The sequence below is a fragment of the Amblyomma maculatum genome, chromosome 6 (genome assembly GCF_055883805.1).
Source record: "Amblyomma maculatum isolate TAMU_Amacu chromosome 6, ASM5588380v1, whole genome shotgun sequence".
Taxonomy (NCBI): domain Eukaryota; kingdom Metazoa; phylum Arthropoda; class Arachnida; order Ixodida; family Ixodidae; genus Amblyomma; species Amblyomma maculatum.
Window position 1 is genome coordinate 74,209,443 of NC_139349.1, and position 24,457 is coordinate 74,233,899.

Sequence of the window (24,457 nt, forward strand, 5' to 3'; positions counted from 1 at the left end):
CTCACAAAAATGCAAATTTCAAAAAGCTTAATTTTGAACAGTATGCATATTTATTATAGGCCGCCTCATTAGTCCATGTTCAAGATTGGAAATGGCCAGCCAGGAGACCTGATAATATTTACATCGATGTTATGTAGGTCCCTGTAGGATGGAAGTCAGCGAACAAAATTACGAACACTTATGGAGTGAGCCCAGATTTATGTTAGAGGGGACGTTAAAGACGCAGCTTCCACCAAACATATGCATTCCTTTACCAGGGACTGGCACCACGTGATTATGAAAAATAGCTCCATGTTGACAACTGAAGCGTTCTTCAATGCTACCAAAACCAAGAATATCTCCACATGTTACTTTGGACTCTGAAAAACTAATTTAAGAGTGATTCGAATGGCATTTTATACAACTCACATTAATGGTGCGATAAGAACTCATTCTGGCTGCGTCAGACTAAGCCCCAAGTAACGTGGCTTAAATGTGCTACGTGTGAGAATTATAACGACCATAGTTTTGATCCTGACTTAAATGACAGAAATCTTACTAGAAGTAAAGTACACAGTTCGTTGTGAAGAACGTCATTGCTTAATTTGACTCGGAGTTACTGCCGGTTGCGTTTAAAATATGTGGTTTCATAATGAATGCGCCTCGTCGTATCATTATTCAGCGTGAACAAGGAAACAAGTACAAGGACATACACTGTCCCTTTTCTTCGTATGAAGGATAAACTCCCCCAGACGTGGCGATCGTGCAGGGTTCGCACGTGTTGCCATTTTCATTGTCCACATTTTCCGTATGAATGGTATGATTGCCATTCTAATGTTCTTTTTTCGCGGTTTTTATAGATTTTCGCATCTTTCTCGTCCTTCCTGGCGCACAAAATGGAAGAAAAAAAATGACCTTATTCAAAACACTGTCTGATTACTTCCCTCGTTTTATGAACAGGTGAAATGCACAATTATTATCATTGCCAAGCTAGTGTCGCTACAGCACAAAATAAAAACTATGATAAAAGTGACTGTCGTAATTTTGGAGCCAAAATTTACTTCGTAAATTGGGTTCGGTTCGATTTTTTTTTTCTTTCTTCATGTTTATGTGCCGTTATGGAGGCAAGAAAAGTACGTTGTGTAACCAGGACATCAGGAAAGAACCCGTTTGCGTGGTGATTTTGTTTTGTTTTTTTCTCTCTCTCGTTCGCTCCTATTAGCATTTCACAATAGCAAAGACAGGAAAGCGGATTAGGGGAGCACAGCCTGTGGCAGCGACTTCAACGCAATCGCGGACGCGCGGGCCCTGAGCGCCCGGACCAGGCGCGAGCATCCACGAACGGGCACAACAACGAGCGAGAAGAATAGTAACGCCATCAGGGCGACGTCAAGAAGAAGCGTGACGCGCAATCCGGTCCAGATACCGCCGCGGGGGAAAGGGACCACGGGCTGAGAGGCAGAAGGCATTATCTAGGGAGCGCACACAGGGCCTTCGCGGACATTGATTTGTGGGAAAAGCCGCGATGAAGAGGAAGGCACCGATGCGCGTGAATCGATCGTCGGCCGTGTCTCTCACGTGCAAGCCTGCCACCAAGCTTGGGGCAGAAGGGAGCGCAGCGTGGTGCCTCCTCACTCAGCCCGCCAAGCACCGCCGCTACTTCTGGTTCAGGTATCCAGGCACGTTTCTCCAAGTGGCTCCGTCTTTCTCCCGGGAGGCTCGCGCGCCTTCTTGGGGAAAGCAAGGCGCGTGCCACTTTAGGCAGCTATATGAACGTTATGAGAGGAACCATGCACATGCGGGCTCGTCTACCGGCTCCCTCGTGAGCCGTACTGTTCGCGCAGGTGTCTGTGCGTCGTCCTCCGCAAGCATCGACTTACGCTAGGCGTCGTCGTATAGAGGAAACGACAATGTAAAAACGAGTGCTTTCCGCTAGGTTAACTCGTCCCCAGGCTCGTAATTTCGGAGTTCCCGGAGCGCACATTGCGGAAAAGGGAAGGCTGACAGCAATAAAAGTTTGAAACTGGAAGGCAGGCTCCAAAACACGTTCTGAGCTTTGGTGTCGGGTCATGTCTACCGCCCAATGAAACCCTTAACGTCCTTAGCTCGTAAACTGAAATTTTCAGACAAATCTTTCTAAACGTTGGACCTTTCTAGTGTCGAGGAACAGTTCAGGGCAGGAAAGTAGAGACTTGTTTCGGAGTCGCACACTTGGCAGTACATGTTCTGGAGGCAGCGGGAAGTGTTTACACATCTCGGTGCATATTTCAAGTTTCTTGAAACTTAAAGCAACAGCAATTAGCTTTTATTTCGCACTTCTTTGGCTTCTTTTCTTTTTGACGTTCTATTTTACCGAAATGGGTAATACTGATTCAAAAAGCTAGCCATGAGTTATCCACGATGAAATGAGTGAATAAGCCTGCATTCGGTTCACAATTATTTATACCACTTCAAACCTAGCGAAGACGCAGCACCTCTCTGCAATCGAGGTTATCTCCTAGAAAACATTAGAGCAAAATTGCAATCTTAAGAGCAAGAACTACAACTGGAAAAAAAAAAACAAAGAAATGCATTACTTTGTTATGAAGCTAAGCGTTCAAGTTCGCTTGTTAATTGTTTTGTTGGATAGTTATTATTCTATACATGAGCTATTAAAGCACACTTTTCTTGCAACAACATGCAGGAATCAGGTACCAAGCGATCATAAACCTGCGAGCATTTTCGAGTCTCTTCCTTTAAATGATCTGCAACAATAAACAGTTTTTTTTTTAATAGGCACCATGAAAACAGAGCTCCTCACACCGACGAAAAACTTTTATCTCCTGAAATTTTCTCATCCTGATGAGATCACCAAATCGAAAATGGATATGCAACTTTCTCTATGCAATGTTGGGCCTACGTTATTGAAAAAAGCTGAACTTATACCTGTGTTCTCTACCTTTGCAGTGAAATTTCTTGTGTAGTTAGTCTATTACACCTATCAATCCATTTGCCCAGCTTAGTATAGCGAAGTTTGCTTCGAATTCCTTTCGCCATTTGCTTTAAAATGGCGATACATGATATTATTATTCATGCTGGCAGAACGGGGGAGCCCAACTATAATAAAGGATAGGTTAGCTGACTCCACAACGATCGCCCCCGAGCGCCCTACCCTGTGTAGATGGCCATGCACTGAACAGCGCTGTCAACTCAAATGTGCACCCTCTGTTCTTGTATTACTTATTTACTTTCCCGGAAGCTTCGTACCCCATGTTTGCGCTCTGAACAACAAGATTCAAGAAACAAAAGACAGCAAGTGATATTACGAATCGAAGCCTTGAGTGGCGGGGACGTCACGAACGAGAACTGCTTCAATATCCGCCGCTGCTATAGCAACAAGACATGACAGGATTTTTAACCATAAAGCCGGAAGAAGATTGGTTTTAACTCTCCACAGGTCCCGTATTCGGAGAAGCACGAGAAAAAGGAAAAGATATCGACAACTTTTATCGGGACCACCCAAGCGAGTCACCATTCGTATAAGATAGTGGTTTGGAGAAACGTGGGCCCGTGGTCGGTTGTTGATATCTTGTGCACGCGTGCTTCTGTATGCTCAGCATATATATCCCCCACAGTGAATATGTAGTTATGGCATTATCGTACTAAGTATCAAGCCTTAACATGGTCGGAGTCGCCCCCATCACAGGAGATGGGAACTAATAAAACATTCTGTTTGAAAAGTAGGGTACATACTTCAAATTTTCCGAGTGGTCGAAATTGAATTCTGTCTAGTAGTGTGTTTTGCTGCTTATTGTGCAAGTTAATTAAGCGAATTTAAAATATTCTGAAATGTATACGTTGAACTGGGACTACAGGGGTAGAACATATTTGAATTCAAGAGCGATAGTACCAATAATAATTGTTTGTTTTGGTGTCCCTTGTTTTAAGAAAACATACGTTTGAAAGCTTGATCCGCGCACCACACCGGTTGCCGCTTGCGAACTGCCGTCGCAGTGCAAGCAGAGACACGCGGAGCAACAAGCACCGGTGATCGGCTTCTCTGAAGCTCAGACCAGAGCTGATTTCACCACATAGCATTGACTGCGCCCTGGTGGGCTTGATGTAGAGCTTTGCATTAGTACCATCAAAGGCAAAACAGTAACGTTACAAGAATTGCTGCCTGACATACTTGTGAAACAAATGTATAAGCCGGCATAAGTGCGGAGCTTTCGGCAGCGGCACATCCCGCGGATACGTCGGGGATGAAATGCGCTTTTCCTTGCCTTCCCCATAGTCGCCTCTATTATAGGTTTCGCATCAGCACAGCAGCTGATGCCGCTTCGAAACGGGCTAACGCAGTAATTAAAGGCTCACTTTTTGTCACCGTTTTACTGAGAAGCCTATATTATAGCAAAATAAAGATAAGTTCGATCTAGGCAACGCCTTCAGCGGTGGAGCTAGTAGATGCCACTTGCGACGTACCGGGCAGCATCAGGAAAGTCAGTTCAGCTCAGTTCAGTCGTTTAGTCGTGTCCGACGCTTCGTGACCCTATGGACCATGTCACGCCACGCTTTCCGGTCTCTCACTATCTTCCTAACATTACATAACTTCATCTGCAGTGCCTCGAGGATGCCATCTAACCATCGCGTTCGCTGCCTACCCCTTCTCCGGCAACCCTCAACCTTTCCCAACATCAAATCTTTCTCCAGCGACTCCACTCTTCTCATCAGATGACCAAAGTAGCTGAGCTTTAACTTTAGAATTTGACCCTCCAATGTGCAGTCAGGGTTTATGGTCGACAATATTGACTGATTTGATCTTCTGGCAGTCCAAGGAACTCTCAAGAGTCTCCGCCAGCACCAAAATTCAAACGCGTCAATTCTTCGGCGGTCAGCCTTCTTCACAGTCCAACTCTCGCATCCATACATCACAACTTGAAAGACGATAGCACGAGTTATACGGATCTTGGTTGGCAGACTAATGTCTCTACTCTTTACTAGGCGGTCAAGGCTAACCATGGCTCTCTTTCCCAGCAGCAGGCGTCTCCTAATTTCATGGCTGCAGTCTCCTTCCGGGGTAATCTTGGAGCCCAAGAAGAGAAAATCTGTCACAGCTTCCACTTCTTGTCCCTTGATGCTCCAGGACTTGATAGGGCAAGACGCCATGATCTTTGTCTTTTTAATGTTCAGTTTAAGCCCAAACTTCTCACTCTCTTCTTGTACGAAAGTAGATGCGTGAAAATACTTTCTTATATCGCAGTTATCACTTTGACCAGGAGCTAAGGTTTGGCCAACAATCTTCACAATTTATTCGTTTAGGACAGTCCTGTACCCAAAGTTATCTTAAGTACGCGAAGACGTAACGCTAACGTCCTTTTCCGACGCCGGCGACAGGCATACGCTGCTTGGTTGGCAGCGCTAACAAGGTCGGCCGAAAGGGCATCATCTCGGAACGGGTCACACTCACTACGACAACGGCCCTCTTTGCTATTGCATACGCTGCTACTGAATCGCTGCTGAGTTTGCTGTACGCGGCTTGTCGTTGACATCTGCTCGGCTCGACCCGCGCATCGAGCTACGTCTTATTAGTTATTCGCTGCCAGTGATGAGTGTGACAGCCCTTTTGCGATCGTCGAGGCCGAGCAAAAAAAAAAAAATTCCTTATGCTTTGCTGGCAACTGTGGCACCAGCCACAGTCGAGCCGCCGAAGCGGCGAGCGGGAAGACTACATGTACTATAGATAACCTTGTGTTACATTACATTTGCCCTATCGGCTCTGCCACATCATTTTCTCGTACATCACTAAGAGGCCCCCATGTGGCACCAGATTTTCTGTCTCGCCCCAGTCCTGTGGCGAATCCTTCTTTCGGCGTTATTGTGCTGCAATACGATTTCGCTACTCATTTGACATCCATGTGCTGTAGTCCAATTTAAGGATCATTATATGCCTAATTGTATATATGATTGCACATTTTATGTACCTCTAACTGTATGCCATTTAATAAAGACGTTTAATGCACTGCCATACTCTTCACTGTCTCTCAAAGCTAAACTGTCAAATGGAGACCGTTGCAGGCCATCCCAAACAGCGCCTTCGAACGCCCTAATTGTTTTAGTCGGACAAGATCACCGGGCGAATTCTTCTTAAGTTGAATAGATGCTTTTTACGTATGTAATAATAGTCGGTAGGTCGGTCGGTCGGTTTATAGGGTGTAATGGTCCCAAAGCGACTCGGACTAAGGAAGACTCCGTAGTGGAGGGTTCCAAAAATTTAGGCAACCTGGGGTTTTATTGCGAAAGCAATACTGCTCGCAGTTTGAGCCTTCAGCATGGAACGGCGATGACCACCATTGACCTTTGACCTTTAGACGACTCCCGTAGACGACCTCAAGCTGGCAGGAGCTGCCAACTTGGGTCTCTCGTTTCACATGGGATGGTTATGTCAGAATCAGCCTGGTAGCACCCTGGCATTCACCTTACCCATATAGGCCACTAAGGCATGTTCATAAGGCTCGGTTAAAGCGGGGCTCTATATGTTGGCTGAGGAAGAAGAAAAAGAGAAGAACGCTCGGTCACCCGCAGCTAATGCTTTCGCTCAATATTTGGCTCAGCAGCGTTGAACCCTTGTGTCTTTTTTAACGTGCACCGACATCGTACAGCACAGGGGCGCCTTGCTTGTCGCCGGTATCGAAAAGCGGCCGCCGAGGTAGGGATTCGATCCCGCATCCTTGCGCACAGCAGTCGAGCTCCCTAGCCACTGCGCCACCACGGCTTGAACTTGCAAGTAATGTTCTTTTGAGATAGTTATCTTTCACCTGAAAGCATTTACTGACGCTGATGTCAATGATGCGCCGTACCAATGTGGACACGAAATAGGCAGCGAACAGGAGATTAGTGCTTGTGTAAATAAACTTCGCATAGGGAAAGCAGTATCCTCGCCGTGCAGAACATCTGGCTGTCATATTGCCAGTATCTTAGCAGCTTTCTCCGTTTGTGCCGTTTTCCAGACAATGCGGCTTCAGCGTTAACCTTTGGTTTGTGGGAAAACAATGGCGAGCATGCCTCTAGCAGGCTCTTGTTAGCAGTTGATATTGCCGGGCTTTGCTATGTGGGCGGGTTGTAGACCCCATGAGATGGCACGAGCTATCGACTCGAGAACCCCTTTCGAGACGGAATGGCGAGGTGAAAATTAGCCCTTGGGATATTTTACGGGCTACGACGGACATCAGAAAAGAGGCAGAATGCTTCAATTAGTTCGCTAATTGCCCAAACTACGTGAAGTAACTTTGCATTTTTTTATTTTAGAGAATATGTTGTACTTGCTAATTCCAGCTCTTCCTCCATCCAAATTGTATATCAGCGAAAAAAATTTCCTTTAAAGAAATTGTAGCAGGTCCTATAAGGCCTACTAATGACAGCGTTATATGCGGCTTCAGATAGCGAATCGACAGCTGGGGCGTCCAGCGCAGGTCGTTCCACCTCGTTGCTTTGAGGACGGATTGCGAGCGCGATGACAGCGCACTGTGTATACCAAGGCGGCGGCTATCAGCGAGACTGCAATGCGCGGTGTAAGCGAAAGTGACAACAAACCGCCGCGCTCCCGTTTGGCTCTCAGGCGATGCCAGCAGATTGACGAAATCTGTGGGTGGAGCGATCTACGTCACAAAGGCGGGCCAACGCTGTGTTACGGGATGTTGTTCAAACGTATTCATTTACTTTTTTGCCTTCACAACGCTGCTGTTGTGGTTTGTCGGGCTAACATTTGTGTGCATTGTCAAGCACGCGACCATTTGTTTTCTCTAATATAGGCACCGTGCCCCCGCCAGGAGCCTCCCCCAGCGCCGCTGCGTTCAGCGCCACCAGTGGCTAGTTTGGCGTCCCGAGTAAGTGCGTTAACAGACGATTTTCGCCACCATGGCAACGGGATCCTGCGCACAGCTGTTAATAAGTGCCGGATTCCAGCTTACCTTTGGGCTGCCAAGTTTTTTCCGAGTAGACATCATACAGCCGCTGTGGTGAGTTCGGGGTGCCTTCTCACACTGGACGTACGCGCCGCCGCTCGTGGCGCGCGCGTCGCTCCGGAGTTACATGGGCACGGTGCCTAAACTACCCGAAGGACGAGCTGAAATTCAGCAAATACAACATACCCCGAAAATAAATGTTTATAATGATCGTATTTAGTTAACTAGCCAACTAATTCAAGCATTCTTCATCTTAACTAGTATTCGCCGTAGCCCTAAATATAAATAGCCTCGGGGATGAAATAAATATAAGGTTATCTTTTTATTAAAAAAAATTGGCCCTTCTAAAAAAGACACCCGATATAAGCTGGTGCTCCGTATACTATTGTATCTTGAACCTACATGCTAATACATATGTGAGATCTAATAGAGGAACAAACTTAGAGAGAAAGAGATAAGCAAGTAAGAAGGTGCAAGCAAGCGGACGGTGATCCGCAAAGAGAGCCATTAAAGCTGTCACGGGTACTTTTAAATGATGAACTGGCGTTAAAACAAATATTTTATTGTATTTTTTAGATTTAAGCTGGAAGATACATTCTTTCTGAACACTCAAGTGGAAGATAATGTGTCTTCTATGGTACCCATTAATCATGCTGGTAGGATATGAATCCTTAATGGAAGAAAACTGTCCTTTTAAACTCGGCGTAGGCTGATCACGGCGTCCACCAGCGAAATTAGGAACGGAACCCTGCCCCGGCACACGACTTCTTTCTTCTTCACCTCTGAAGAACATTTTATGCGTCTGCTCGTAAGAATTATGTCGGAAATGCCGGAGCGTTAAAGCTGTTCGTGTCTTTTTTATCGCGTTTTGTGCCATGATTTTACGTTTGGGGTTGCGGACCCCATGATGTCGGTCTGCGCACTGGCACAGATATTTAACTTGTCCTGGAGCTTGTACCCAGATGTTGTTACGAGGATGCCTAGCGATCTCCGCGCGAACGCGATAAAAATACACGGAAGCTTACAGTTGCTGATTCTCGTCTGGTAACGTGGCTGTTTTCGAGATGATGGGAACACTTCTAGTACTGTTGCCTCATTTCCGACCAGCCAATCGCCAAATTTTGTGTGAAATAGCGCCCTAATTTCGCTACGCGGCTCGTAATGCTGCAGAAATAAAAGCCAACTGTTGCACTGCTCCTTGACTCTGTCGCTCCTCACGGGCAGTGGAGGATGAAGAATGTATGCTCATTTATACAGTCAGGCACTTCAACTCATTATTTTGTATGACTGTTTGAAAATAATGTTCCGCACTCTGGCTTTGTGCAAAACTTTTCCCAACAGTAGACTAGTTTAAGTCGTCATTGACTTCAGACAGAATCCGTGAAAGCTGCGGCAGGTTCTGAAAAAAAAAAAAAAAGAGTGTACATATACTTATTTCCCCCCTTCTGCTTATCCGACAATGCAGGCTAGATTGCTGAGCAATCAGTAAAAAAAACGTTTCAAGTGCTCTTCTCTTATCGCCAAAATATAGGCTTATTTCACCGGCTTGTAGTTAGCCGCTGTGCAATGGAGAACCCTCAAGGAAAAAGTTTCTAACTTGAATAAGTTCTCTCAATTTTTCAAGTGCTCTTCGCCTCCTAATGTATTGTGCCTCTTAATATATTAAACATCGCGCCTTCACCACTTCCCTTTATACGGAATTAACTGGGCGAAAGAGGGCAGCGGAAGAGAAAAACAAAAAATAAAACAACACATAACGTAGAAGCTTCCTCTCTCTTTCTCATAATCCTTGCCAGCGCGCCTCTGTTACGCAAGAACTGCTTGCTTTCCCTCCAGATAGGCGCCTCCCGATTAATTAATCACTACGATGTGCTCGGTCTGTTGGTCGAAACAATTAGGAGTTCTTTGTTAGACACGTGCGGTCCGCCCCCAGACCAGACGCGGCGGGAGTCCGTACACCGGTTGTGCAACTTTGTAGCCGAGGAGTTTAGGCAAGCACTGCGCTTACGGTGTGATGTCGGCGCCGATTATTTTCTGCATGTGGTTTTTGGAGACGTTGGCAAGGTGCTACACAAACAGCTTTCGTATGTTTATATTTATTCTTTGATGCACTATCCCTTGTTGCAGTTACGTCGCTTGTATCGAAGGAGTCGCAGGGAAGGGCTACAGGCTTATACTTTGGAAGCCTACTTTGTGACCAAATAACAGTGCTACCACGAAAACCGCTGACGATGTTGGGCGTGAACATCATCAGAGCCACGCGCTGCGTATGTGGAATCCTTAAGCATATTTCAGAGCCTGGTATTTAAATATATCTGCAAATAAGAGCAGCATGTTTCAGTAATATATTAAAAGCTGGTGATTCTTTTTAAACAAAGTGAAGCCAATTGCTCATATGCTTTTACGCGGTTGCGTTCGATAAGCCTTTTTTAACATATTTTTAATTATGCAAGCAGAGAGAAGCAGAAAAAGCGTCGGGACATAGTTGAAAGTGCGGTTGGTGTTGCCTTAGACATGTGCGCCCATAATGTCTCAAGGAAGGGTCGATTAATTTAGCAACTGTTTTGCATGCGTCAGATGTATTTTCAGTACACTGGTTCCTAATACCTTTGAATTTATGCCCTTCTCCCAGCCTGTTCCTAATAGCATTGCAGGGTCTGAACTGCAAAACAAATATTGAATTGGTAGCCAGAGGTCTGCATGCCAGTCTTGAAAAAGTCGCAGGTAAATTATAAAAGGTAAAATGGGCAGTAGAGCGGGAAGCTAAAGTAGTTCGTTGATATTAATCTTAGAAGTAGGGTAGCTGTGCTATAAAACAAGGACGACAGAAAGAGAATCGGAAATTACACACATAGACTCAACTTTATTTTACCAAACGAAACATGGCTGTGAACAAGAGCCATGCGATCGAAGCTGTCAATTCATCTCCGTCATGGCCTCGCATCAGAAACCGCACCGCGCAATCATCAAGCATGACAGAAGAATTGCTGACGCGTATTGTTTTTGTTTTTGTTTTACAGCATAGGCCTCCGACACCTCTCATAAACGACTGTCGTGACGCCTGTAAAATTTGTTTGTTTACTAAACTTCAGCTGCGAAACTGCGCGCATCCTTATCAATTCCGTTTCTTTTGTTCGTATTTTCTAGCCAAAGGTACTTTATTTGCAAGAAAACTGGCCTGTCACATCTTTACGATCGTTAGGCTTCGTATGACGCCTCTGCCTTTATCATGTTTTTTATGTACCACCTCGTGAAAGTCACCTCATCTAACTCGTGTATCGAATACCTCGCACAGACCATCCTAACAGTGCCATTCCACCACGTGCCCGCACAACTATGTTTCACGAGTCATTCTTCGTGCGCGCCGCTTACGACTGGAATGGCCTTCCCAACCATCTGGCACTCGTCGGTCACCCAGTACGCTTCAAGGCTGCTTCAAGGCTTGAAGGAAGCTGTCTCATCATAGCCATGTATAACACTAGCCTGTCACCATTTATCGCCCTACACAAGCCCACCCCTCATGCAAAGTCTCATATCGGGCCCCATAAGGTACCAATAAATAAATAAATGAATTTCCCTTGTCATGGTAACGGCGTGTGCCCGAATGAGGGTTTAACTTGTGTAAAGTCGTGCCTTTTTTTAAAGACAGAAGCTCACTCATGTGCCTACAGTTGTAGACAAATATGCGTCTTCAGTGTAACTAAGGAAGTTTTCAAAGGAATACTATTAGAGGGGATAACGCTATTCATGCCCCCCGATTATTGCATTATTTTCCCAGAAAGCGGCAGCGCAAAGGAAACGGGAGCACAAGAGAACGCGCAATAACGACAGGGTAAGCGCTGATCATGTAGGCTATGCGCCTTGTCTTGAGTACCCGTTTTTTTTTTTTTTGGACTGCCACTTCCAAAGGTGAATCACCGAGTAGCCCGTGCCATGTTATTAATTGTATTATTGACTCTAATCAGCCTGGTTACCTGTCCTGCAGACTAAATCTTCTGAAGCGGCGCCGCAAACCCGAAATAGTTGTCTAATCCTGGGGTTGTACTTCAAATCCTCCGTTTTTCTTTTTTTTTCTTTCTTTTTTTTGTACTCTGTCGAACGGCAGCATTATACGAAAGTATAGAGTCACACAAATGAGGAGGTAGCGCTTCCCGCCGTCGGCGATATGTACCGCCACTAGCCGCACGCACCGGTTAACGGTTGGTCGCTTCGTGCAGCCAATGCTGATGTGCCGCTGCTAATTAGCCAACGATTCGCCTATTTCGTAAGCACTCTTGAAAGCCACGACTTACTCGCCCAACCAGTGCCTGAAAGCCAACTAGATTTCGATATAGCTAATGCACGCTGATGGAATACGGCGTCGGCACAAAAACACCAGCGAAGTATTCGATTCCCTACCCTTAACATAATAATAATGTTTATTAAGGTTTATATCTACGTATTCAAAGATAAATTTTCAATATCGGAGAGAAAGAGACAGTTTCTGAGAAGCAGTCGCCTTTGATGTGCGGTTCTCCTCTTTATATTGTGTGAAAAACACGTAAAATAATATCGTTATTTTTGTCCTGCACTTTTTGTCCGCGTGTTATTACTTGCCTAATTTTTGTGATACATCAATTAATTGGACTCGCTTCTAGCTGGTGAGGCTATGGAGGCGAACAAGGATTTATAAGTTTGTTTAGCATGGATTTTAAATGGAAATGACAGTTAGCAAACTTTGCGGGCAGTAGGGCCGCTGAGTAACCAGCGTCCGGGGAAAGAGCTTTTCAGCGATTTGACGTATGTATGTAAGTACTATAAAGACAACGCCTGGAGAACTTCTGGTCCGGCTAACTTGACGGCCCTCCTCCTAGTTTCTGTACGGATCAAAAACAAGAAAGGTCTGAAAGGGAAAAATTATTTATTTCACAATCCCTTCAATTTTTCCCCCTGAGCGACGTTTTGTTTGCAACTGCAGTGCGCGTCCTTTAAGGTTAGTGATTTCCGTCGGCCAACTAGCCCGGACCCTGTCGCCATTCTTTTGCCGCTTTTATTTTGGATTTGTGTTCTTTCTTATGTTTGAAAAGTCAGTGCGGGGATGCAGCAACTAAAGTTTTGGTTTTGTGGTAAAGTTTTGGTCTTTGTTGTGTGTGACACCTTCGCATTTGTGATGAGTGTAGCAAGACCCACACAATTATGACGAACCCCGCTACATGCGTTCACCTTGCTCGAGACACCGACGGCCGTTTCTGTACAGCGGATTGCAAAGTGTAATGTAGTCACTACTGTCTAAGAAACCGTCATCGTACTTCGTCCGCAGAAGTGTCGGTGGCTCATAAGTACTCATTAGGCAACTGAGAAATAGGCAACTCAGAGTCTCGGCCTCGGCAGCCGCTTTTTGATGGGGGCAAAAAGCAAAGCGCCGTCTGCTGTACGATGTCAGTGCACATTAAAGAACTCCATATGGTTGAAATTTCCGCAGGCCTCCACTACGGCGTCTCTCATAGCCTGAGTCGCTTGGGACGTTACACAAACAAACCAACCATTAGGCAACTGCTATGTAATTGTAACTGTATGTAACTATATGATAGTTCTATTGGTACCACGTACGTTAGCCTCTGTAGCAAGGGCTACTGCATAATATTCGATCATTTCATGTGTTTGCAGAATGAAGAACGGTTTTTGAAATTAACCATGACATCAAGTTATACCGTACTTGCATATTGCCGACTTTCTGTATGTACGAAATGAACATGCAGGTGTTGTGGAAGCATAATATATACGAACTGACCATGGTGAACAAAATGAAATGTTAGCTGCACCATCTGAGCATGGCTTAGCAGCTGTAATGCCTCTACTAGCATTTAAATCTGTAATGTTCGGAATGTTCAATATATGCAGGTGGTGCTTTTTCTAAAGAATTTGACTCTCTTCAAATTAAATTACCTCTAAAAATAGAGACATGTCTTCCGCTTTTCGCACAATGGCCCAGCGCTCCTTTTACCATTATAGTGACCGACAGCGTGACCACCTTGAAAACACACTTCAAGAAATAAAAGCTTCACTAAAACGCAAATAAAACGACACAAATTACACCGCGGGTGTCAATCACTTTCAAGGCAGGCAAGCAAAGTTCGATCCACTGACCACCCTAGCAGGACCATTTTTTAGACCATCATCAATAAGCACCTCCCACGCCTTCACTGCTCAGTCCATTTTGAACATAAAACGTTGGGACATATAACTGAAGAAGGGTTCGGGGCCAGGATCTGTGAGTCGTAGCCAATGCGAGATACATGACCTGTTACAACAGTGCCCAAAACGTCGACAATTTCTAGAGCAATGTAGATGATTATTTAAAAGCCACAAATCATCATTCCAATCAGGAGAGAACCAAGCAACTCGCTAGCTTTTCGCTGTTTCGGGGGACGAAGGGACAGAAAGAGATGTACCGCGGCTGTAGGTTCGAAGTACCTTCTCCAGTTTGGATGAAGTCCCTAAAGACATAACATTTTCTGCGGTATTTACTCCCTTGAGCCTAAGAACTTTGAAGCCAAGCCTCGTAATTCATCCGTGGTAAAACATGCATTTAAGTAGGTGTAGGCACTGCAATTTGTTTTTTTCTGCTCACCTACGATGACTGACGGAGTCGGCAATTGCTAGCCATTAGAATGTTTTTTTTTTTTTTAAAGAGGGGGGGGGGGGGGGAGGGAGAGATTGAAGCTTCGTCCGTGATTGAAGCAGCGACGGAAAGACACAAACGCTCCATTTCTTTCTCTCTTTTTTGTTTAAGTATGACGACATCCCATTCTCATTTTTTAATCCTATTAAGCATACAGCGTCGACTGAGGCAACAAAGCCAGCATCTTCACTGAACACTGCTTGAAACATGACCTCTCATTCTGGCGCAACACTAGTGACTTTACATAAGAAGCGCCTGAATGATTAAGCTTTCAGGCGCGCATTTTATGAAGAAAGCTTATATGCATTAAAACGCACTGAACAGGTCGTCTCAAAGTGTTCAGCACTTGTGAACGTGCTGGGTCGCAAAAAGAATAAATCCTAGTTAGGGTATGTCGGTTGTGAAATTCTATATCTTCACGAACACTCTTTTACTGGCCCGCGACAATAAAATATATTTTTGAGGATCACTGCATGAAAATTGAACCTTACCACCCGTTTCTTTCGTCATGTTTGAACAGCTTACATGCATTTCAATCTTCAAATGAAGCGCACTTTTCAAACAACTTAACAAATCAATCATGAAGGTTTTTCGAAGACAACTGCTCCGAGCTTCATGTTTTCTAGGATCTTTCTTATACACACAGGATATTTTACGTAACTTGAACCAAGGATTTAAAATTAAAAAAGCAAGCACTGCAACTGGCTCAAAACAAACAACACATTGTTTGTCTTCATGAAGTGTTCCTCAGAGTGTTTCTTTATATTCGGCTCAGTCAGCTAATTAACTAAGATGAAGTATGCAAAATCTTTGATTCACTATAGGGCCTTGTGGCCTTCAGGACGTTCAGATACAACCAAGCCGGTTTTTTCTACTAACGTATGTACTACCTCCTATGTGATCGTTTTTTCCTGCATTTAAGGAAAGATAGTGAATTATAAAAAAATACCACGTCACCACGGTCTTGCGCTACCGTAATGTATCGCTGCCAAACGTATTTTGTATCAACAATGCGTCCGCACTCGCTTTCTCTGAGCGGCTCACCCTAGTATCATTATTGTCTCAAACCTTCATCAGTACATTCTGGCACGACGGCAGTTACCAGCAGGAAGCTCACACAGAGGTTTTATTGAACTACGACACTGACGAAACAAAAACTAAAGCTAAAGCACTGATGTCGACTAATTCAATGCAGGCTCGTTCTTTTTCCTTTATTTGTGTCGTGGTGCAGCTCCACGAAATGAGCGGCGGCCGCTCACTCGGACATGGCCCCCGAGCACGTTTTGGAGCGCTCCAACATTATAACGCAAGGGCCCAGTCACATGACTGTTTGCATATTTCGCGGGCAGTCTTCCAATGCCTGAAGAAATTGGCCATGTCGTAGGTACGTTGGCAGAAAAACTGCATAGGTTGTTTCCAAACTTCCTCCACAACTTAATGAAACTGCTAAAAACTTATTGGTTTCACCGCGCTTACACATTGAACGACAGAAAAGACAAAACACCACGGAGCGCATGTTTCCTCGTTGCTTATGTTTGTTTGATGACGATCACGTTTTGTGTATAAAACGACTTCCGTTTCATCCATTAAAACCAGTTGTTAGTTCGCGCTCCGTGGTGTTTTGTCTTTTCTGTCGTTCAAAGTGTTAGCGCGGTGAAACCAAAATGAATAACCAACTAGGCCCAATCCTCGCCATTTTTGCTAAAAACTGACAAAAATAGCGACTTTATTTCATTTTAAGAAACCATCAACCCTGCCAACAAGCATAAACAGACTTTACAGGCATTACGAAGATTTTCGATATTGCATAGTATAGAATGTAGATAAGTCCAGCAAATAATAAATTGAAGTTTTGACGCCTTCTCCTTAAGGGGAAACCATAAGCACTTCTATGGATTAAAATTGTTTGTTGTTTTATGTTTATTGTTATATTTTTATTTTACATAATGCAATACACTTTATCGCCTGATACTTATAAAGTACTAAGGATTGTGTTTAGGAGTTTAAGATAAAATCGAAGTTGGTGTTTTTTGTTTTAATTCCGAACAAAACTATCCATTTTTCGAACTTCGGAATTTTGGCCGATTTCCAAATGATATAGAGAAAGAACGGAATCTCTAGAACTCCAAATTTTTATTTTAAATAAACAACAAAATTTCGATAATATAGAAAAAAAACTTCAGTGCCAACATTTAATTGAGTCTCTGCCTTAGAATGCAGAGCTGTGTATTGGCAATTTTCCGAACACGTGCTCAATTTTATATATATACTTTATATTTTTAAACAATATAATGCAACACTTTTTTAGTCCGTATTATTTCTGAGGTACTCTAATACTTAAGAGGGATATTATTAAAAAAAGAATATGATATTTAATTTTTGTAACCGGAAACACAATTACCCCATTATTTTTCTGTTTTCAAAATTCGGGCGATTTTGATGCGTTCTGGAGAACACACCTAGCAATGTAGAGCTTCAAATTTTGCTTGAAGTTAATAACGTACCCGCATAATCAAGCGAAAAAATCTCAGTGCAAACAATTTGAGGCATCAGTCCAGTAAGGTTGATAAACTGACATTTTTGCAGCGCGCCGCACCCGAAGCAAAGTTTGCGATATTTTTATTTAAATAACAGCAACAACAAAACATGTTTATAATATTTTTTTTTTATAAAAGTAAACATTTTATATATTTATTGAGCAAAAAATAATAGATGCGACGGTCTTAGTACGGAAGCAGCGGGCATCCAAACTTCTTGAAAGGGCAAAAACGGCGTTTTCCACCTCCAGTGATATGTGATTTTTTTCCCGAAAACACCTACACCGTACCTGCAAAACTAAGGCTCATTTCTTTGTGTCGAGACATTTTCCCACCAAATACAAAAATTTAATTAAAAACAATAAAGGTCATGGGACCTGGATTAGCGTTCTTAACACACCCAATATATATATATATATATATATATATATATATATATATATATATATATATATATATATATATATATATATATATATATACTATATATATATACATATATATATATATATTGTGAGCCTTCTGTGGAACCTTCTTTCATTTGTACATGCCATGATCTTCTTTCATTTGTACATACCATCATCATCGTCCCGCGGCGCCGGCTCCGGCGCGCGCCTGGGTTCGTGATCGGATTAAAACGCTAGACAAGGCTTCGCTGTCCTTGCCGTCACGACCTCGCCGTCTCGACCTAGCTTTCTTTTACAAGTGGTGGAGGTGAAATTTGATCCCCCTGCTGCCTTGGGCCCTGCCTCTCGCTGGAGCTACGTTCCGGTCGCCGTTTGGCAACTGCCACCATCGCTATGTCTACCGACAGTACCCACGAACAGGCCGGACCCTCTACCTCGGCTGCACCACCCCCTCCGACTATGCCCACACGACAGCGCGACCCGCCGCTGTTCGCTGGTCGTCGCGATGAAGACGTCGATGACTGGCTTGACACCTACGAACGCTGCAGTGCCTACAACCGGTGGGACGATGCTCTGAAATTTCTCAACATCTCTTTCTACCTTATTGAGGTCGCCAGGACTTGGTCGTCAACCGCGAGCACCACACAACTAACTGGACCACCTTCAAACCTTCAATCATAGAAATTAGTAATGTAATCTGTTTAGGGAAAAGATAATTAAACACTTTGTGTGTTTATCTTTCCCCTAAATAGATTACATTAATAATTTCTGTGATTATCCAAGTAAACATTAAAAAAAAGACATAAAGTACCATCCCCAACGCTTTCCTTGGCCTCGCCGACTGTTGGCTTCTTTCTTTCATGTATTATAACGAGAACCCTCATTTCCTCTTAATTGACCTGCATATATATATATATATATATATGTATGTATGTATGTATGTATGTATGTATGTATGTATGTATGTATGTATGTATGTATGTATGTATGTGTGTGTGTGTGTGTGTGTGTGTGTGTGTGTGTGTGTGTGTGTGTGTGTGTGTGTGTGTGTGTGTGTGTGTGTGTGTGTGTGTGTGTGTGTGTGTGTGTGTGTGTGTGTGTGTGTGTGTGTGTGTGTGTGTGTGTGTGTGTGTGGTGTGTGTGTGTGTGTGTGTGTGTGTGTGTGTGTGTGTGTGTGTGTGTGTGTGTGTGTGTGTGTGTGTGTGTGTGTGTGTGTGTGTTGCCATTCCATCGACGCCTCTATAATAATAAACTGCTTAGAAATTTCTATTTCATTTTATCTGTTTCTATGAAACGCCAGTTAAGGTAGAGTTGAATGCTCGCGTTCCTTAGAATAGCGCCATCCTAATGGCATCCTAATGGAGCAGATGGCATTCACCGAGAGAGAGAGAGAGAGAGATCATGGGGGTACTTAAAAAGGCTATCAAAAATGTCGTGACACAATACAATGAGAGGAAGAATGCAAAATACATTGCTGTGAACATTCACAAGCTAGGTTAATACGAAATATTTGGAGATAACATGAGGTAGCAGATATTTTTTTATACCGAGCCGAACAGTAAAAGTTGCCTTGCTGACATCTCATTCTTCGCCCTTTTCTGGCGCCAGTTGCCATAATACACGTGACCTCCAAACTTTGGTTGTCCCCTCAAAAGAATGCACATCTAAATTCTTAGAAAGTAATATCTGCGGTGAACGAAATCCAGAAAGTTAAACCAGTCAACCACCCAATTTGCTGTTGTTCAAGCATTCAAAATGTAGTCGAGTGAAGAATATATAAACGACACGCCAACAATTAATTTCTGATTTATTCCCTACGGATAGTCAGCTTTCAGAACTAGGATTGTGTCTGTTTTCTTATGTGCAGTCCCAATCCATATATATTTGCGAGATTGTGCTGTTGTATCACCACTGTCCTCACATACAAAGAGAAGCAACACGCCTTTGCAAGCACAAATCACAATACCTTTCAAGGTCACTGACAATACATGCATGCAGACTCTTAGGGAGCAACGGTCCACCCTCCGTCTAAAATATTTTCTTGCCTGATAACTGTGAACACAAAACAGCAAACATTTCTTGAAAAGTGTAATAAGTAGCGCAGTTACAGCCAGCGCAATCAACCGGCCCTGCGGTGTTTCTCTGCCCCCGTAACCTGCCAGATGATTTTCCCTCTCCTTCCTGACCGTCTGGCCTCCGCCATGTCTTCGCAAGCCAAATTCCCCTTTCTTGCTCCTCCTCGTTTGGCAGGAGGTGTGGTGTCTGTAGGAAGGCTTTAAGGACGGCGCAGCACACAGAACGACCTCGCGGCAGAGACACCTTTCTGCGACAAAGAAACGGACGAAAGAGAAGAGTGCAGTGATAAGCTCACACAGTTAGTGGTCTCCGCCCACCATTCACACGTCATTCAGAGAGACAGACCAGAATGTGCCGCCCTGAGTAACTGTTGGGTTTCGACGTCACCATCCAGGATCGGCGGCAAGAGTATAGAGCAGGGAAACTGGCTTTCGAAGGAGCCCTGAGCATGTCAGAGCTTTGATTTGTTTTTGTTTCCAAATCATAAGCTACGGGAGAAGCGAATATTCACGTTGAGAGAGAGCACCCCCTTTTGAACTCATGAAACTCTTGTATGCGTACATTGCGATTTCGACATTTCAGAGCATTATTCTTTTTTTTTTTTTTTTTTTCGAAGCGTTTGCCACAAGGCATAAGTTGAGAAAGGGGGAATGGGATGCAGGAGATAGAAAGTTAAAAGAAGGAGTGTAGTCCAGTTGTGCTTATGAATTCGAGAAGGTTGGCAGTATAGCGATTGTCCATTGTCCATTTGTCATAATCACTATCGCGATTCCACCGCAGGCCCACCTTCATGATTATCCGTTGCCTGATGTGCGTTGTTGATGGACACGTCCACAACAAGTGGCGCACATCGCAGACGTCAGGTGGAGTGTCACAGTGAGGGCACCTGTCAGTCACTGGTAGGTCTTTTTGCCGCCATCGATGTCGAACAGATGGGGTCAGAGCCGCCCCTGCCCGGATCCGGCGCACTGTCACCTCCTCCTGCCGAGTAAGACTACGGGGGAGAGGGTGCGAACACGGAGGAATGAGAGCGCGTGTTCGGTGGCGCAGAACTTGCGAATCGGAAACGTGGGACAGGAACGGATCTGGGGGAAGAGGGGAAGGTGGTAGATCGTCTGATGTGTTTATATGCGTCATAGCATCTGCTTGTATGTTATGGCGATCGCGAGCATGGCCGCGAATCCAGTGTATGCGAATAGGACATGGGTACTTTGAACATAGCAAATGTATGGACTGTGTTATTTGGAATGTGCGTCGAACGGCCTTAAGCTGTTTAAGGGCAGTGAGAGAGTCTGTGTAAAGATGAACTGCATTGAATGTAGGAACTGGTGGGAGGGAATGTATAGCATTGTAAATTGCTTGGAGTTCCAGTGCCAGAGGGGTGCACGTATCCGCGGTATATGTCACGTGAGTGTTGAGATGCGGATGAGAGGGACTATACGCGGCAGTAACTCCTCGCTCTGCAGTATGTGATGCATCGGTATATAATATGCACCCTTCAGGCAGATGTGCGGATGATACCGACGGGGAAGCAGTGGGGCGATTGTCCGTGAGCTGGCAGTACGACCATGGAGGTAGTGTCTTTAAATGATGTAGTTGTAAAGACTGTTTGCGAGCTCTGTTTGCCGTCCGCTGATCAACGAGTTCAGTGAGCGTATTTAGCTGGGCATACTCCTGAAGTACTGGTATGGGTGTTAGGCGGGGGAGGTACGTTATTGCACGCATAGCCTCACGATTGATGGCCTCAAGGGAGTCCCACTGTCTGCGGGTGAGACGTTGAAACTGTGCCTGGTATATTATACGTGGCTGGAGGACAGAGCGAACAAGCTGGCGGGCCGTGTGAGCACGCGCGCCGCCAGAGCGCATAGCTATGCGACGAATGAGGCCTAAAGTAGCGTGAGCGGTCTTACGGATGGCTGTCAGCCACGGTGTGCTAGTCCCAGAGGAATGTAGAAGAAGACCAAGAATGCGAACGGTTTGTACCTGAGGAATTGGGGTATTATCTATCATAAAATTTATATTGGGAGCTTTCCGTAAGCCAGCTTTATTTCCAATTCGAATGAAACAGGATTTTGTATGCGAAAGAGTTAGGCCCAAAGGAGGGAGGCGAAATGTCAATATATCCAGCGCATGCTGGAGGGCCGCCTGATGGACAGACGTATCTGGGTGACAGCACCATAAGGTTATATCATCGGCATACGCAAGCACCCGTATAGAAGGGATGGCCTCTAGGGCTCGAATAAGTGGAATGAAGGCCACATTAAATAAAGTAGGGGCGAGAACGGAGCCCTGGGGCACTCCTCTGTTTGAGGGGAAGTGACCAAAGGGCTTTCCATGGACACGCACACTGAATGTTCTATTTGTTAGAAAGGCGTGAATGGCGAGGAGAAACCTGTGAGGAATACCAAGAGTTTCTAGGGAGGCAAGAATGGCTGAGTGAAGGATGTTATCATATGCCTTTGTTATATCTGTAGCGATCACAGTTCTAACAAGATGACTGTGCGGAGAGTGGTGAAGCACGTCAGCAGCCAAAGTAGCAAGACCGTCCTCCGTTCCTATTTGCGGGCGGAAGCCAATTTGGGATTCTGGATAACAATCATGGGATTCCAACCACCACGATAAGCGAGTGGCGAGAATGTTTTCGTAAAGCTTGCAGATTGTTGGCGTCAGGGAAATTGGACGAAGGGCCGAGAGAGAAACTGGAGGATGACCTGACTTCGGTATTGGAACAACAATAGAATGCTTCCACTCGTCCGGCATGACACCAGAATGCCACACGTCATTGAATGCATCAAGCAGGGCCTGCAAAGCAGTCCCTTCCAAGTTGCGGAATAAGGAGTTAGGTATGCCGTCGTGGCCGGGAGCAGAGTTAGATTTGAGGCGTTCAATGGAGGCCAGCAGCTCTGCCATGGTTAGGTCAGAAGTAATCTCATCGGGGGGTTCGGTAACCGGTAAGCAAGGTGGAGAAGTTGAGGTGGAATCATAGTGGGGAAAAAACTGTCTGGCCGCCTGTTTTGCAAATGTGTCCTCATCTACATTCATAGCAAGGCGAATGCTCTCTGTGTAATCAGAAACTTGAGAAGAGCGCTCCATGGCGTGAAACACTCTCCAAAGTTGTCGATTACTCTGCTTGGAGGACAGGCGCTCACACCATGAAGCCCAACGTTGCCTTGCTAGACGCTTTTCATACCGCCTCGCACGCGCGGTAGCCCGGTGAAGAGCGGGGATAGCCGATGGGTCATCGGGGTTACGAGCAGCATAATGATCTGCCTGGCGACGCAGAGCCCAAAGATTTAGGAGGTGGATGTCCGGGTTTGGCTCGTCTTCATTTACAGTGGTGGTAATCGTGTGGGACGCAAGAACAGCAGAGAGAGTAGACAATGCTGATGATGGGGTGAAATCAGATAAGCGATTGTCTGCGCGTACAGAGTCCCAAGATGTTATTCGTACGCTACGGCGTATTTTACGTATCCGCGAAGGAGTGAGAGAGATAAAGATAGGACTGTGATCACTACCCCAGGTATCTGGTTCAACAGCCCAACGAGGGCTACCAGGGCCTAACCACCAAGTCAAATCAGGTGAATAAGGCCCACCTCGTGGACGGGTAGATGTATGCGGGTGGTTTAAAAGGTGAAAAGAATTATCTGAAAAGCTTCCCTGGATGTGTGCACCCCTGGGAGAATCCGATGGGTAACCCCACGAGGTGTGTGCGCCATTGAAGTCTCCACCGACTAGAATAGAGATACCCGAGTAGGTAGAACGCAGAAAACGAACCCATCCAAGATTAGGAGATGCGGAACCAGGACGGCCATAAAAGGAAACTAGTATAAGTGGCGTGCGCACAGGCTTAACTAGGAGTGCTACCACCTCTTGGCGTGTGTTACACCAGCGTGAAAGGTCGATCGGTGTGTGGGGAACTGAAGTGTGAATATAAATTGCAGATTTACCTGGGCTGTGGGAAGAGGTGATGCAACGGCGATCAGGAATGGAAGGTGAATGGTAAGCGCAGAATCCTGAAAGGCGAGGAAGTGAGTTATGCTCTTGAAGTAAGAAGGCCCACGCCTTTAGCTTTTTGTCGCGAAGACGGATGTTCACTTCAGAGGCCTTATTCGCAAAGCCTCGACAATTCCACTGCACCACCAGAGACAGTGCATTATTCATTGCGAGGCCGAAGAGCTTCTACGATGAGGGAGGTCACCTGCTCCATAAGGGCTAATATTTTATCCACTGTCGGGGTATTCGGGGTTAACGTGTTGTCTGCACGTGATTGTGGTTTGTTGCTTATTCGAGGGGATTCATTTGAAATCTTATCACGAGGTATTATAGTTCTTCGAGAGGGGTGAGAGCGACGCTGTTCTCGGAGCTGGGTGAGTTCGTCTAGACGTTGGCGAGCCTCTGCAATGGCATTGTCTAAAACAGCGTCTTCATCTGCGGCATCCACATGTGATTGGTGCACTGGCCGTTTTGGTGTACCATTTGATCCACGAGGGTGGGTCGCTTGTGCGTATGAACCATGCTGAGAAGACGTATGATGAGCAGGTGGGTCAAGTAAAGGAAGTGCAGGGAAGTCGGTTTCTTCACATGTAAGAGCAGCGAAGCGATTACTTGTAGGAATATCTTCTTTTCCAGGCGGCTTGCGCGACGGCCTCGTTCTCTTCTTCTTTGGACAAGCTGGGGAGCGCATGTCATGGTCCGCCGATTTACATAGGGCACAAAGCGCTATTGGTTCATTCATGTCGGCCACAGCTGCCGGATTAGGGCAGGTATTTTGCATGTGCCCTTCTTTATGGCAGTGATAACAAAATATACGACGAGGTCGGAAGGGCTGTGGTTTGATAATCGCACCATAATAGGTTA

The 24,457-nt window shown here is 45.1% G+C and overlaps 1 protein-coding gene across 1 annotated transcript in view; it reads right to left on the bottom strand.

Moving 5' to 3' along the window:
• Nucleotides 1-24,457, bottom strand: part of LOC146186017 (atrial natriuretic peptide receptor 1-like) — a 199,133-nt gene that overhangs the window by 156,583 nt on the left and 18,093 nt on the right. The window lies entirely within an intron of this gene.